Source organism: Pistacia vera, unplaced genomic scaffold (genome assembly GCF_008641045.1).
Source record: "Pistacia vera cultivar Batoury unplaced genomic scaffold, PisVer_v2 Contig192, whole genome shotgun sequence".
Taxonomy (NCBI): domain Eukaryota; kingdom Viridiplantae; phylum Streptophyta; class Magnoliopsida; order Sapindales; family Anacardiaceae; genus Pistacia; species Pistacia vera.
The window spans coordinates 853,772-869,687 of NW_022195993.1; positions in this window are offsets into that span (position 1 = coordinate 853,772).

Below are 15,916 nucleotides of genomic sequence, written 5' to 3' on the forward strand. Positions count from 1 at the left end.
GTTTGTACGAGCCATGATCCTCCATCCAAAGCCATGATAAGTTGTCTACTTTAGGGCTGTGCAAAAAAAACCGATAACCGAACCGAACACGATAACCGAATCGAACCGAATTCGAATTTTCGGGTACCCGAAAATTCGGGTCAGTTTCAGGTAATTTTTATAAGATACCTGAATTTCGGTTCGAGTATCGGTTATTTAATTTAAGATAACCGGATACCCGGTATCCGGTTTTATTAAAAAAAAAAAAAAAAAAACAAATTTTAAAATTTTTTTTTTTTACTTTCAATTTTCAAAGGGCTAAAGCCCCAAATAGGCAAATACATTGCCCTAAAATTTCAGCCCATCAGCGTCACTGCATCAGTCGTCAGGTCCCACACTTTTTTCTCATCTCTCTCAAATTCTCTAGTCTCCAGATCCACTCTCCAGTAAAGTGCGTCAGGTCCCACAATCTGCACTCATCTCTCTTAAATTCTCTAGTCTCCACTCTCCAGTACGTTTGTGGACTGATGTTGAAGATCATATTTTCTTTACAGTTAATAAGTATCATGAAATTCTTTTTATCAATAATTTTGCTTTAGTTTGTCTTCGGATAACCCTTCATCCTTCTGTTTTAACTCTGATTTTTGCTTCTTGTGTCTGGAAATGCTGCCCTCTGTGTGTCGTTCCTAACTTTTTCCAATTTTTTATTTGTTTTCAATATATTTTGTTTTTATTTATGGAGCTTTAACTAATATATGGGAAAATTAAAGGCGATATGCTATATCCAACCCTCTATTTTGCTTAACTTTCTTTTAGTTAATTTATTTTAATTATTTTGTGCCAAAAGTAAAGATCATGAAACCCTCATGATCATTATTATTAGGGAAAAAAATTTCTAAATAAAAAGGAAACTTATCCTGAACCTTTAAGAGATTCTTAAAGGATGGAAATAAAAAAGAAACATCAGCGTGTTGTGCCCATATGTTAGCTTGTTGGTGAAGTGCATAGAATTGTTTTATGTGTTGGTGCTTAATTAATTAATTAATTCTCCACTGAAATTTTCTTCTTAAGACTTCAAGGTACTGCAAAAATTCTCCACATTCGGCTTCAGTCTACTTCCTTTACATATTTCTTTGCTGCTGCTTCTTCAATTGTAAAATTATTGAATGAAATACCCCGATGGAATTGTATCTTGTAAAAAATTAAAATTCATGATGAATTTTAATCAAATTCGGGTACCCGTAAACCGGGTATTCTAAAAACCGGTTCGGTTTATGGGTACTTTTTTAGAGATATCCGAATATTCGGGTACCCATTTTTTGTCTAAACCGGTTCGGGTACCCGGTTTTGCACAGCTTAGACCAACGGTTTTTTTTTTTGGTCATTTCTGTAGTGTGTATCAGCTTCATATGCGTCAATACTTAGAAGCAGATTTTTTTTTATTTTTTTTGTCATTTCTGGCCGTTGAGGTCGATGGCGAAGAGCTTGATGAATTCGGAAACTTTGGCTGAGGTGGCGGAGGAGCGGGAGAGGAGGTATTTGAAGCGGAGGGAGACCGATGGGAGAGAAGAACTGCAGAAGAGAGAACTAGTTTTGAAGAAGGGAGGTGAAAGAACAAGAGAAAAGTGTTTTCAATCGAATGGGATCGACGTCTGCTCCGCCGATTGCGAGGTCAACATCGCCCAGGAACTCTAGGGCCCGAGTTTTGGGTAAACAACACACAGCCCCATTTCCACAATCCACTTCTGCTTTCTTCAGAGATCCGACCAAAACCATGAGTAATCTTTCCTGCATTCCTTTGCAAACCGATCTGTTAATGTTGTTTGTTTGCTTCTGGTTTTGTTTTTTGCCTTGATAGTATTTTGCTTTTCCTATTTCTTATAATCGGAAGCTTATTTTTTATTTCTATTGGGTGTTTGAATTTCGAAAAGGACTATGGATGGTGGATCATATGAACAATTATTGTTCTTTTGCTGGTTGTTGCATCCACTCTTTGGCAGTTTTTGAAGGTCTTCATATGAGGTTGAATTGGTTTTAAGGGATATTTACGTGGGCGATACTGTCAGTTTTATAAAATGTTTGGGAGCTAGGAACAAAAAGTTTATGGAACCACAATAGGAATCATTCAGTTATTGCAGAACTTCTAGGACATCATATATCTTTTATTTTGGTTTGATGTTCTTTGTTGGCTGCTTTTTTTTATTCCCTGTGTACTTGTAGTTACCTTGTGCATATGTATTTTTAATAATTTGTGAGTAATGAAATCCATAGCAACCTTTTAAAATGTGTCGCTTTGATATATTATTTATGGGGCAATTGATATAAACATGGTCATGTAAATATCACATAACTTAGAATACAAAACTTAAGATTGTACTTAAATGATATTCTTATTTTTAATTTTTTAAGAAAATTCCTTAAGTTATCAATATAGGTATATAATTTTTTGTGAGGCCTAAAAGCTTTGAGCTTTATAGTATATTTAGACTTCCACCTTTCTTGGATCTGTTCTTAGGTGTATACCCAAAGCTGGACTGGAATAGATAGGGATGCAATCATAGAAAGATGTATCAACTTAGGCCTCTGATTCTGCATTTCTTAGAAATAAAATTCAAGGTGGAAGGAATTATGCAGGTTATAATTGTAACCTTGCTTTTCATTCCGTATGATGAGAAGTAGCTCTGCCACTCTGTTTTGTCTCCATAGATTCGTTATGTAATAGGCTAACTTTCTGGGGTTATAAGTTAAATTATATATGATAACTGAGTGTTGTTGCAACATTTACACTAGTGCGCTGTTTGCCCTTTGCATAAGATGTTATATTGTACAGGTTCCAAGTATTTATTGTAATGTCTTGTGCTTGAAGGACTTCCTACGTTTCTTTCCTTGTTTTTTAAGTATGTAATATTTGTGAAGAAAAAAATTTACTAAGAAAGGAATCTTTGAGTTGAGTGCAACCAAATGTTAAATGCCTTGCCATGGCATCTGGAAGTAGAAAGAGTCTATTCAGTACCATGTTATTTATACAGTAAACGAATAAATTTATACCATGCAAATATTTATTTTAAAAATCAAGTATATTAATTGTTAGGGTAAATGAGAGGATGTATATTTATAAGTTTTTGTACTTTTATCCTATTCTAGACATTTTGCTAAAAAAGTGGATCAGTGTGTGTATATTTTTAGGAAATTTGTCAATATATCTTGGATGTCCTTGTTAAGTAAATACAGAACATTTTTTTTTCTTTCTATATTCAATCTTCATATTTAACATTAATATTCTGGGAGTTGTTTCTGTGGTTGCTAATAGGACTGTAAACGAGCCGAGCCGGCTTGGCTTGACTCGGTTATTATCAAGTCGACTTGGCTCGAACTCGGTTTATTAACCGAGTCGAGTTCGAACATAGTGAAGCTCGGCTCGTGGGTTCGCGAGCCTGGTCCGGCTCGCGTAAACACTATGCACTTACGCAGGGTGTTTTGATGATTTTTTAAACTATGAGGTATTAAACTGATATTTTTCAGTAAAAAAGTAAAAAAAAATAATAACAGTTCCGCCCCCCCCCCNTTTTTTAACCCAAAGGGCATTACATTCCATTTATATTGACCAAATGGTACAGTAAATGCGGTTTTATACCTATTAAGTTTGTATACAAATTCATTCATTCATTCATTCATCTTGTCTATTCGTATATATTAAAAAATTTGTAAATCTTTATATAAGTACTTTATAAGTATAATATTATTTCATTCTTACGAGTAATGTTACACTTACAAATTCTTAGTAACAAAAAAATTAATATCAAGTTACGTGATATTATCTTTAAATGACATATCAATTAATAAATTGATTATATATATATATATATATGTATTTTGTTATTCTCAGTTGCGGTTCTTGTCATTGTACACCCTATGTTTTTATCTTTATGTAAAGATTTAACTCTTTTCATAAATTGAGAGCCATTTTGTAATTTTAAAAAGAATGTACATTTTCTGTCGAATTATCTTCCATATATGACCACCAAAATCTAGTTTCTTCATAATCCAAGCCTCTCTGTCATTTTTTATTTATAATGTTGTCCAATTTATTTATCTCTCAAACATGAAGCTCGGATATAAGATTGGGAACATTGCACGTCTAATGTTAAACATACAAAGATAAGCAGTTCAGGCATATATTCAATGGAAGTTTGTAGAGTTTTATATATTTGTGCATTCTTCTAGCCCTAGTTAGTAAATTCGCGTTTTATACGCGAATTATACGCCCAACCATATAATTCGCATATAAAACACGAATTCCCGTATTCTATAAGCACAACCGAATTATACGCGAATTATATGTCTTAGCCGTATAATTCACATATAATTCTTGTATAATTCGACCATATTTTTAAAAATAAAATTTTGTTATTTACTGAGCCAAAACGACGTCGTTTTAGGTAAAATTTGATCAAAACGACGTCGTTTTATGCTCAGTCTCTTTTTACCAAGCGCGACGTCAATCTCTTTTTGGTGCTTTTTCTTCTCTTTTTTGCGCCCGCTTCTTTCTCTTTCTTTCTCGTTTTATGCTTAGTCTCTTTTTACTAAGCGCGACGCCAGTCTCTTTTTGACGCCTTTTCTTCTCTTTTTTGCGCCCGCTTTCTTTCTCTTTCTTTCTTTTGGCGCCCTTTCTTTCTTTTGGCGCCCTCTTTCTTTTTCTCTTTTTTGTGCCCTTTTTCTCTCTTCTTCTCTTTTTTGGCGTCTCTACCTCTCTTCCTCTTCAACTATTCTTCAACAAACACCACTCTTTGTCTTATCTTCTTCTTCTTTAACTTAAAAGACAAATAAAATTATTTATTTTATTTAATAATTGGTCACTTTTATAATATTTGTAATAATAAACTAAAATATTATAATTAAAAAAGATATAAATCATACATCTATAAAGAAAAATAGAGAATAATTAATTCAATGATCATAAAAAATACTAAAATCAGGATTAATATTACCGTATTTTTCAAAACATATTATTGACAATATACCGTATTAAACCCGTATCGTATTTTTCTCTTATCCGAATTTTAAGGCCGAATTTTTATAAACGTATTTTTTATCGTTTGCCATATCATTCCTGTAAAATTCCCGTACCGTTTTTTTACCATACCCGTATTTACTAACTATGCTTCTAGCAGTAGCTTTCTTTGTTTTACAAAAATAATATAAATAATATAATATAATATAATTAATTATATATCCACTGAGAAATAAACATGATTAGTTGTTTGTGATCTCGTGCATGAGAACCGGACCATTTGAGCTAATATAAAACTAAGCAACAAGCACCTCATCATCCCTTCATATGCAATATTATTTCATCCAGTTGCTGAAATTTGAGCAGAAGGCTCACAGCCCCACTCACGTGATTTTTAATACGAGACAATAGGTCAAAAGATTTCGAAGATTAGGGCTTAGAATCTAGCTAACTCTAATTATATTTAAAAGAAAAATAATAATGCCACATAAATATTGTAGCTGTGTAGCATAATACGATAATAATAATATTTTTATGTAGTAAATATAGTGAATTTCGAATACAAGATAAAAAGTTAGGATGCTAACTTAATCGGTTATATTATTATACAAGTTTTAAATAATGTCATTTCAATCCAAAAGTCTCCATCTATTTATAACGTCCATGAAGGAGCAATAAATTAATGTAGGTAGTTCGTGATACATGCATGGTAGCTCAATGAGACACTAATTGTAGCTTTTTCTTAGGCTTGAGCGGTTCCAGGTACCTTGCATTTTTTTGGGGAATCAGAATCAGAATTATACAGTGCAGGTTCTCAAAAAAAAGAATCGGAATCGAAATTGCACAGTGCAGGTTCTTAAATTCAAGGAATCAGAACCTAAAATGCGGGTTTCGGTTCCTTTCCTGGGTACCCTATAAAATATCAATTACCCCCTACTAGTTTAAAAAACAACAAACATACCTTAAAAGTTTACAAATGCACCCCTAATAAATTTTGATTACTCATTCATTTGAGTTCAATGTGACTCATAAATCCTCTAATCTCTAGGCAACACTTGAATTCAATCAATTCATCACAATTCACATAAAATTCCTCAATAAAAAACAAAACACAAACAATTAATTAAATTAATTAAAAAACCATAATATAAATCTATAATTTAATATTATAATTAATTAAATTTATAATCATTTAATTAAGTATTGTACTAATGTTTATAATGGAATATTATAATTAATTAAGTAATCATACTATAAATCTATAATATAATGTTATAATTAATTAAATTTTTAATCATTTAATTAAGCAATGTACTAATGTAGCAAATTACTAATGTTTATAATGTAATGTTATAAATTTATAATTAATTAAGTAATCATTTAACTATGTAATGTTATAATTAATTAAGTGATTATAATATAATGTAATATTATTATCAATTAAATAATTGTTTAACTATAATATAATGTTTTAATTAATTAAATTTCTAATCATTTAATTAAGTATTGTACTAATGTTTATAATAAAATGTTATAATTAATTAAGTGATCATTTAATTAAGCAATCATACTATAAATTTATAATGTAGTGTTATAATTAATTAAATTTTTAATCATTTAATAAGATATTGTGCTAATGTAGTAAATTACTAATGTTTATAATATAATATCATAATTAATTAAGTAATCATTTCATTATGTAATGTTATAATTAATTATGTGGTCATACTAGAATGTAATGTTATAATTAATTAAATTTTTAATTATTTAATTAAGTATTGTGCTAATATAATAAATTACTAATGTTTATAATATAATGTCATGATTAGTTAATTATAACATTACATAAGGAAATGATTATTTAATTAATTATGACATTATATTATAAAAATATTAATTTACTACATTAACACAATACCTAATTAAATAATTAGAAATTTAATTAATTATAGCATTATATTATAAATTTATAGTATGATTACTTAATTAATTATTCTTTTATAAGCATTAATACAATATTTAATTAAATGATTAGAAATTTAATTAATTAAAACATTACATTATAATTAAATAATTACTTAATTGATAATAACATAACATTATATTATAATCACTTAATTAATTATAACATTATATAGTTAAATGATTACTTAATTAATTATAAATTTATAACATTACATTATGAACATTAGTAATTTACTACATTACTTAATTAAATGATTAAAAATTTAATTAATTATAACATTATATTATAGATTTACAGTATGATTACTTAATTAATTATAATATTTCATTATAAATATTAGTACAATACTTAATTAAATGATTAGAAATTTAATTAATTATAATATTAAATTATAAATTTATAGTATGATTGTTTAATTAATTTTTTGTGTTTTAGTTTTGATTAAGGAATTTTATGTGAATTGTGATGAATTGATTGAATTTAAGTATTTCCTAGAAATTAGAGGATTTATGAGTTACATTGGACACAAATGAATGAGTAATCAAAATTTGTTAGGGGTGCATTTGTAAACTTTTAAGGTATTTTTGTCATTTTTTAAACTAATAGGGGGTAATTAATTTTTTATAGGGTACCCGGGGAAGGAACCGGAACCTGTACCTGCATTTTAGGTTCCGATTCCTTGAATTTAAGAACCTGCACTATGTTGTTCCGCTTCTAGTTCCCTTTTTGGGAACCTACACTGTGCGATTTCAGTTTCAGTTCCCCCGAAAAATGCAGGGTACCTAAAACTGCTCACCCCTAATCATAATAGATCCTGGATGACCAAGACGGTAATGCCAAATCTTAAAAAGTTTAGAATTAGTAAACTTCTAGTTCATAACTACATAGACTTCAACATTCTTCAGGAATGTGTAATATAACCCTGATGAGAAAGCAGGGAGTTTCTCTAGTACATGCTTTTGGCATGAAATATTAGCAGTAATGCATAGAAACTCTCCATCCTTTTCACTTACAATTTCGGTGTGGTATCCATTGAGTCGTATATCTTTGAAACTAAGCAAATTTCTTCCGGATTTGCTAGCATTTAAAGCATCATGAATACTTAATTTAATTCCGTTTGGTAACAAATTAAACTTCCGAAGCCCTCAATTTGCAGATCTTGATATGATATTTATTTTATCCTCAGTAAAAGTCAAACTTGAGAAATATTTCCTATCTCGAAGGATGGTGTGTATTGTTGCGCTGTCTACTATACAAATATCTCCACCATTATTAAATATCGATGTCTTAGTTTCGAAGTGCATCCTTAAAAAAAAAAAAAAAAAAAAAAAAAATTGCATTATTAGGGATGTTTACAGAACTTCATCTTCATGATATGGAACTTCAAGTCCAATTTTTGTCTCTGTTTTACAAACTTCATGTTTATAATTAGTATTTAGAACTTCAAGTTCTAAAACGATATTTATTTATGGAACTTCATGTTCATTATCAGATATAATATGGAAGCACAATTATTAACATTAGTTATTGAAAATATAATAAAAACATATCTAGGTATAAAAGTTATATTCAACAAGAATAAACATATTCAACCATGAAGACGGCATTCAACAATAATAAATGGGTCCAGCCACAAAGGCGGAATTTAACAGTAATAAATAAATTCGATCATAGAGGCAAAATTTTACAATAATAAGTAGATTCGACCATGGAGGGAAATTTAACAATAATATGTAAATCCGACCATAGAGGCAGAATTTAATAATAATGAATAAATCCAACCATAAAGACGGAAACAAAGATTAAAGAACACATATAAGATCGAAACACTTACTTTCAATAGAGGTCCAATGTTACACTTGTTAAGTTCTTTGTGCTAATAGCATATTGTATAATAATTACGAAATATAAGACAATTATAAAGACTAATACATAACAAAGTCAAACGGGTCAAGTTGACCCGAGTATTCAACCCGATAGGTCAAACGGGTTAGTCAAACTTGGTCAATGGTCAATGAGTCAAATCGATCTGGTGAACATCCAACCCGACCATCAACCGGCTCATCGGACTCGGTAAATACTTGAATTGACCGGTCAAACAGGTTAGTCAAACCTGGTCAACACAAAAAAAATTATACCTCCTGGACAATTGGGATTCGAACCCATGATCACCAGGTTGAGAGTACTGAGCTAGAGGGCCTTATTTTTCGTTTTAAGTACCTGTTTTCAATAAAAATCATAGCACCAACTTTAGATCCTAAATAATTATGTGTATGTCACATATATATTTATTTATTTGAAAAATAAAAAAAGAACATTAATTTTTTTATTCCTGTATTTGTTATAGGAATTGAATTTATGGTGTTGATTAAACAAGCCCAAAGGCTATTAGGACAATCTGCCAAAGAGAAAAGGTAGATAATATGAAGAGGACACTTTATGGTTATAAGTTTGAACCAAATGGAAAAGAAAACTGAGTTAGTCCAATTAATGAATCATTTCATTCATGTAAATGAAATGATACAAGAAGTTGTTTGGGAAGAGGTTTACTTTGGGAGGATATGAAATTTCATGCTCTCAAAACAACTCTCCATTACCCAAGTTTAGTTGGTTTCCTTGATCTGCTATGGAAGAAGATAAGAGTATAAAGGTTATCAACTTTTACTTGAAAACTTCATCAAGGAATATGTAAATTGGGGCGCTAAGAAAACATATGGTGCTTCTATTAGTGTTCCCACTCGTAAGGGACACCATAAGATGATGGGAATCCCATTACCTAAGATCCATTATCAAATAGATAAGGACCTTAGAGATAGACTACATAAGTCATTCCCAGCCCATATAATGGAATATAGGTTTTAATTTCTTTTATTTATTATTAATTAAATAATGTAAACCGTGGCACAGATGATGACTAAGATTTTGCTGGTAATTTTGTGACATGCTTTTTTATTCTTTTTAAACTAGCAAAGCTTGCATTTGAATAATTTCTAATCATGAATGATACGTGATTTTGTGGAATTTATTAGGCTTGGTTATCTGGCTGCTGAATTGTCCATTTTCTAACTTGAGGCAGGTAAGTCCCACTGATAAAAACAATTTAGAGTAGTGATTCTGTGTCCGATTATCTTATTAGTTTCTTGTCCCAGTCTTTCGATGAGTTTGTTATTGTTAATTTTACTCAGACAATCATAAGGTTCAATGGCATCTATAATAATAATAATTATTATAAAGATGGTCCGATAATTTTAACCCTTTTTTTTTTAATTAATTTTAATTAGGATGAGAATTTTAAGTTTGTATCTGAGAAGTAACAAAATTAACTAAACCCAAATTATATTTTATATGTATTTCTTTATTTGAATCTAACATCCAAATCGAATTAAGTAAATATTATTAGTTTTAGATCCAATCAAAACATATTTTTTTTTTGGTGCTTCAAATTAATTGAAGGGAAGAAAGGATTATTTTCTTTCTTCATTTTTATTTTCAAAATAGATAATATTTTCATGTTTTTAAATTTATGAAATGAGAAAGAAAAAAGGAAAATATATTCAATTGTACGAGGTGGTTGATAGGAATAAATAAGTGCGCTAAATAAATAATTAAAAAGAAAAAGGAAACACTAAAAATACATTAATTTTTTAAAAGTATAAAAATATATACCCTTAATTGTGAAGAATGGCCTGAATAGGTCCTCCTAATTGTTTATATGGCTCACAGGCTCATCATTATTTAAATAATGTTTAAATATACATAATTAATATAATATAATTAATCAAAGCATCGTTAATAACATTACCAGTTATATGAATCATTAGATCCTAGTTTAATTTATTAAATAAACCTTTATGCTGCATTAATACAATAATAATAGCATAAACATGTATTATTTTTTTTTTCTTTTAACCAAGGTGTTCGAGCCAACTTACACGCATATCGACTAATCTTCAGGAAAGACTAGTACAATAACCTACCGTTACGGTCTCCCACTTAAATCGCAGATGCTCAGATAAGGAATTGAATTTGAGACCGTGTGCCTATCCAATAATCTCCAATTTGCCCTAATCATCTGGGTTACCTACGGATGAGTATTTTCCTTACTTATGCTTGGGTTCCAAATCTCTATTAGTCAAGCTTTTAATTTTAACCTAGTTAAAAACTGGACATACAATACTAACACGAAATAGCTCGTTTAATAATTCAATGAATCATATTATTCATAAATAATAATGTCTTTTACAAACCCTTAGATTATGGTTGAAAGGTTGATGAAATGATGATCCAATGGTCCAGAACCCGGTTCCCGATTCTTGCAGTGTAGGAATTAGAACCGAACCTAGAGAGTCCTCATTCCAATTTTAAAAAATTAGAACTGATCTTGTGAGGGGCTATTTCGAGTAAGAATTAGAACTAGAACCTAGGGTACCCTTCGGTTCCAGTTGTACCATAAAATCGGGTCCACCCCTAATTCATAAGTTTACTATCAAAGAAGACCAAAAACATGAAAGATTTTCTTTTTTTATGTATACATATGCCTAAACAAAATAAGATTAAAACCATTTTGACCCCCTTGGGTATTGAAATTAACAAGGGGTCCAAAGTCCAAACATATGGCATATTACCCAAAAACCTCTCCTACCGTCAATTTCTATTGGTAAATCTAACAGTTTTAAGGGCAAAAAGGTAAATTAGCTAATAACTAATGATTGATTGAGAAAGTTTCTTGGTAATGGAAGCGAATCTTCCAATGGAAGATTCAAGTCACCCCATCCGTGTCATGCTATAATAATATTAAAATATTACTTTAAAAAATATATATATATATAAAAGCAACACATTGTAGCGGGAGAATATAGTGAAGTTTATTCTATTCATTTAAATGATTTCTTATGCACATCTTCACGAATGCAGAATGGGTATTCTAGGTTGTCCTTGTTTTGTGTTGTAGAAGCTTTATTAAATAAAGGACTAATTAAATCTCACATTATCTTCTTGATTTTACAAAAAAAGAAAAAACTTTTAAAGTTTTTATTAAGGAATATATTCAATCACTAAAGTCATATTCAAGAGTATAAAACATAATATAATGTATAATATACTCCCTCCGTTTCAATATAAATAACGTTTTAAGTTTCTATATAACATTTAATGAAATAATTTTATCTCTTTCTAATTTGACTTTTTCCTCTAATTTTGTAAGTGGAAAAAACTTTGTTTTTCTCGCTACACATATAAGTAAATTATTTAAATAATTTAATATATATAAAGAGATGATGGGAAGAGATAGATAAAGAGAGAGGGAGAGTAGATGTGAGTCATGGAAAAAAGTGTAGAGAGGAGTTAAGGAACAAACTAGAGAATGACGATGTAGGTTACAGAAAAGACGATTTCATTTAATTTGAAAAAAATTTACACCCTCAAAATGATATTTATAAAAATACGGAGTATATAATATGCCTCAATTGGGATTAGGGTTCATAAATTATTTTATGAAATTAATTAGCTAAAAGGTTCGATAATAATTGAGAAATGATTTTGCTTATTATAATCTGATGACAAAACAATGTATTGGGATTCTTGCTTTGAGTTTTGACGATTTTAGTAATTTGGGTTTGCTTGCAACTTTTATTGGACTGCTCTTGGATTTGTGTTGGGCTCATCTAACAAACTTGGCCCAAACATATCTAAGGAGCCCAAAAGGAGAAAGAGGTTTACTAAATTAGCCCACAATATTATCCAACCAGTAACATTTATGTTCCCTTATCAAAAGAGTATTATTTAAACACCGTCGAAACTCTTTCTTCTAAGACATAAACCTAGTATTTTGTTCGTTTAACTCTGTCTAATATGTATGTCATGACTCATGAGGATGACAAAATTCTCCACAAAATCGGACGCTTGACTTGTTCGAATTGAGAATGTCGTTTTAAAATGTCGAGATAAGTATTAAAGACTTCTCTTGAAATTGATTCTAAGGTGAGAGTGAAAATTGAGATTTTGATCCAGCTGTCAATCTAAAACCCCTAAAACATATGAAGATTAAATAAATGAAACGCCCATAAACATATTGAAGGGGTGAATATATAATGAATAACTTTGAAAAAAAAAATTGAACAATCCATTTAATTCATGGTGGTCTAGGGAGGTTCTTGTTATATTTGAAAATCTCGTGGGAGTTTTGGTTCCTTAGAAAATATGAGGGGAGATGAAAAGTAAAAAAACGCATACCAAATTCAAACTCCAGTTTCTTTCCTCCACTGCAACCGCCGCCGCAGCCGACGGCACATAAGGCCAGCGCCAGCGCCAGCCTCAGCTGCTCCACTTCTTCTTCAATCTGGTTCGTCTTCCTCCAATCATTTTGAGCTCTTTCTTGTAAAGTTTCAAAGTTTCATGTGTTTGTTTCTAAATTATCTCAATCAAAGTACTACAGGAATAAGAATTTTCTTCAATTAGATAAAAAATTATTGTGCTTTGCTAAGAGAAACATGTATCTAGGTTATAAAGATGAACTGAAAATGAAGATAGAAAAAAAAAGTATAATATAGATCATATACATGGAGTATATTCAATCAAAGTATCAAGGTGAAATTTAAGAAAAAATAAATGTAATTCTTTTATTCTTTCATAATTAGGATTTCAATCATAAAGTTTCGATTTTTGAATCAATTTCAGTGCAGGACCGAAAATAATGCTTTTCATGAGGAAATCGAGGCATCATATAGGGGTTATAACTCCGCTCGGATTTCACAACTCCAAATTCAGGAGAGTTTGGAGTCGCGTAAGAATCTATGAGCCTGTTGGCTACTCTTTGAGGAAATTGCTGCATTCTTGCTTTATCAAAGACATGTTTTTCGTAGTGGAAGACCTTTAAAATCATCAAAGCAGAAGAGCCTGAAAAATTATTGTTTTTCTTTTATTTCAAAATTATGAGTTTTTTCATTCTAAAGACTAAAGTTTTGAATTAGTCAAGAGAATTCAAAAGTCAGATTTTTTTGTTTCCCTGTTATTTTTTATAGGTATAATAGGGAAACAAAAAAATATACAAACATCCTCTAATACGAACCTTTTAAAACTTGTTTATCAAACCGTGGTTAATGTCTTACTATTATTATCCATCATTGGATAGCTCAAGTGATAAGACGAGTATTGGAATGTGTGATTAAGACGCACAGTTTTAGATTTGTATCCTTGTGACTTCCAAAATTTAAACGGGTAATCATAACGGTGGAGTCACCTACAAGGATTAATTGAGGTGCACAAATTAGCCTATACACTTTGTTTCCAAAAGAAAAAAAATTTATCGTATAAATAGTTGTAAAATTGTATCTTTTACCATTTATTTGCATTAGTTTGCACTGTAAAAAATACAAGAATATATATCTACATTCCAGAAGTTATATATTTATATAGAATTTTGTGCATATAAAGAGTGAATTAATAATGTGGGCGTGTGGGTTGTTTTATTCCTAGGTAGGTGGATTCTCATGGCGACTATAAGACAATGGAGAAGGAGATAGAGTTTGCATGAATTATTCAATCTTTCTTTGTAGTTTTGTTTCACCATCTCTTTCACCAACCTTGACCCATCTATCTTATCACTCCATCTCTAGACTCTTTATATTTAAATTGTAAAAAGTGTCAATTGCACGTGAAAAGTGAATTCAATTGAGTTTTAATTATATGAAATCAAATTAATTATAATATTTATTACTTAAATTTCTTTGGTTTTAAGGCTGCCTTGGATTCTCTCCCTTGGCCTTGAAGCATCAAATCTTTGTTTTTTTTCCAATGAAAAAGTTGTAGTTAAAAACTAAATTACATGTCAAAATTTTGACCACCCTCTCTCACTTCCCTATATAGCCATGAACCATATCCATGCATCCATTCCATTAACTCAAAGATTAAGACTCTCATAGCAAAATATAAGATTATGATTTAAATATTTAAAAATATATATATATATATATATATATATATATATAAAACTCATATTTTGATTAATATATCCGTATTATTTAATTTTTAAATTTTTTAAGAGAATTCAAGTCATAACTATTAAATGTTGAATTGGTCTTACATTGTTAAATTGGTGAAATGTCACGGTGTATATATATATGTGATTGAGTTCTCTTGAGTTAGCTTTTGAAAATGAGTTTTATCTGAGTCTATTTATCACGGTATCAGAACCATTATGATACCCATTGATCAATGAAAAAATTGGATCAGATTTTGCTGTTTTTTCTTCTGTGATATCCGGATACGACATGAGTAAAAAAAAAAAAAAGATTGTCTACCTTAAAAAATGTCTTAACATTCCACCCAAATGAAACTAAAATTCAAATTGGATGCATAATAAAAGAGAATAAAAGAAAAGCCATTAAGCAATCATGAAGATGGAGATAATTATTGGATGCAAATTGGCTATAGAGCACAATCTTATGTTGACAAGACTTAAGATGAAAACTTTCATTTTCAATAATGCCTTCAAACATTATAAGACCACTAGATTAATATTATGCCTAGGAGAACTTAACAAATTCATGCATACATTCTTTAAAAAAATATATATATAAATGGGACTCATAATGTACATAATCCAAGCATATAATTGCTCAAAGTTAATTATTTTTATGAGTGGGAAATTAAATAAATTAATTAAGAGTCCCTTAATTGGTATGGTAATGATTTATTATTAATAATATTAATTATAATTTTTGAAGTACATTAAAGGATAATCAAATTATTTAGTGCAAAATCTAATTGGATTATACCCAAAAATTATATATATCTATCTATGTTACCTGACCCAATAAAGCACTAGCTTGCCTTGTTTCCATTCTTTAGAGAAATTAAATAAAGGACTAATTAAATTAAAGCACTTTATAGCCCAAGTTTTATTCAAAAGTTTGCTTTTTCAAGCTCAACTTTTCAAATCTCATATTATCTTCTTGATTTTA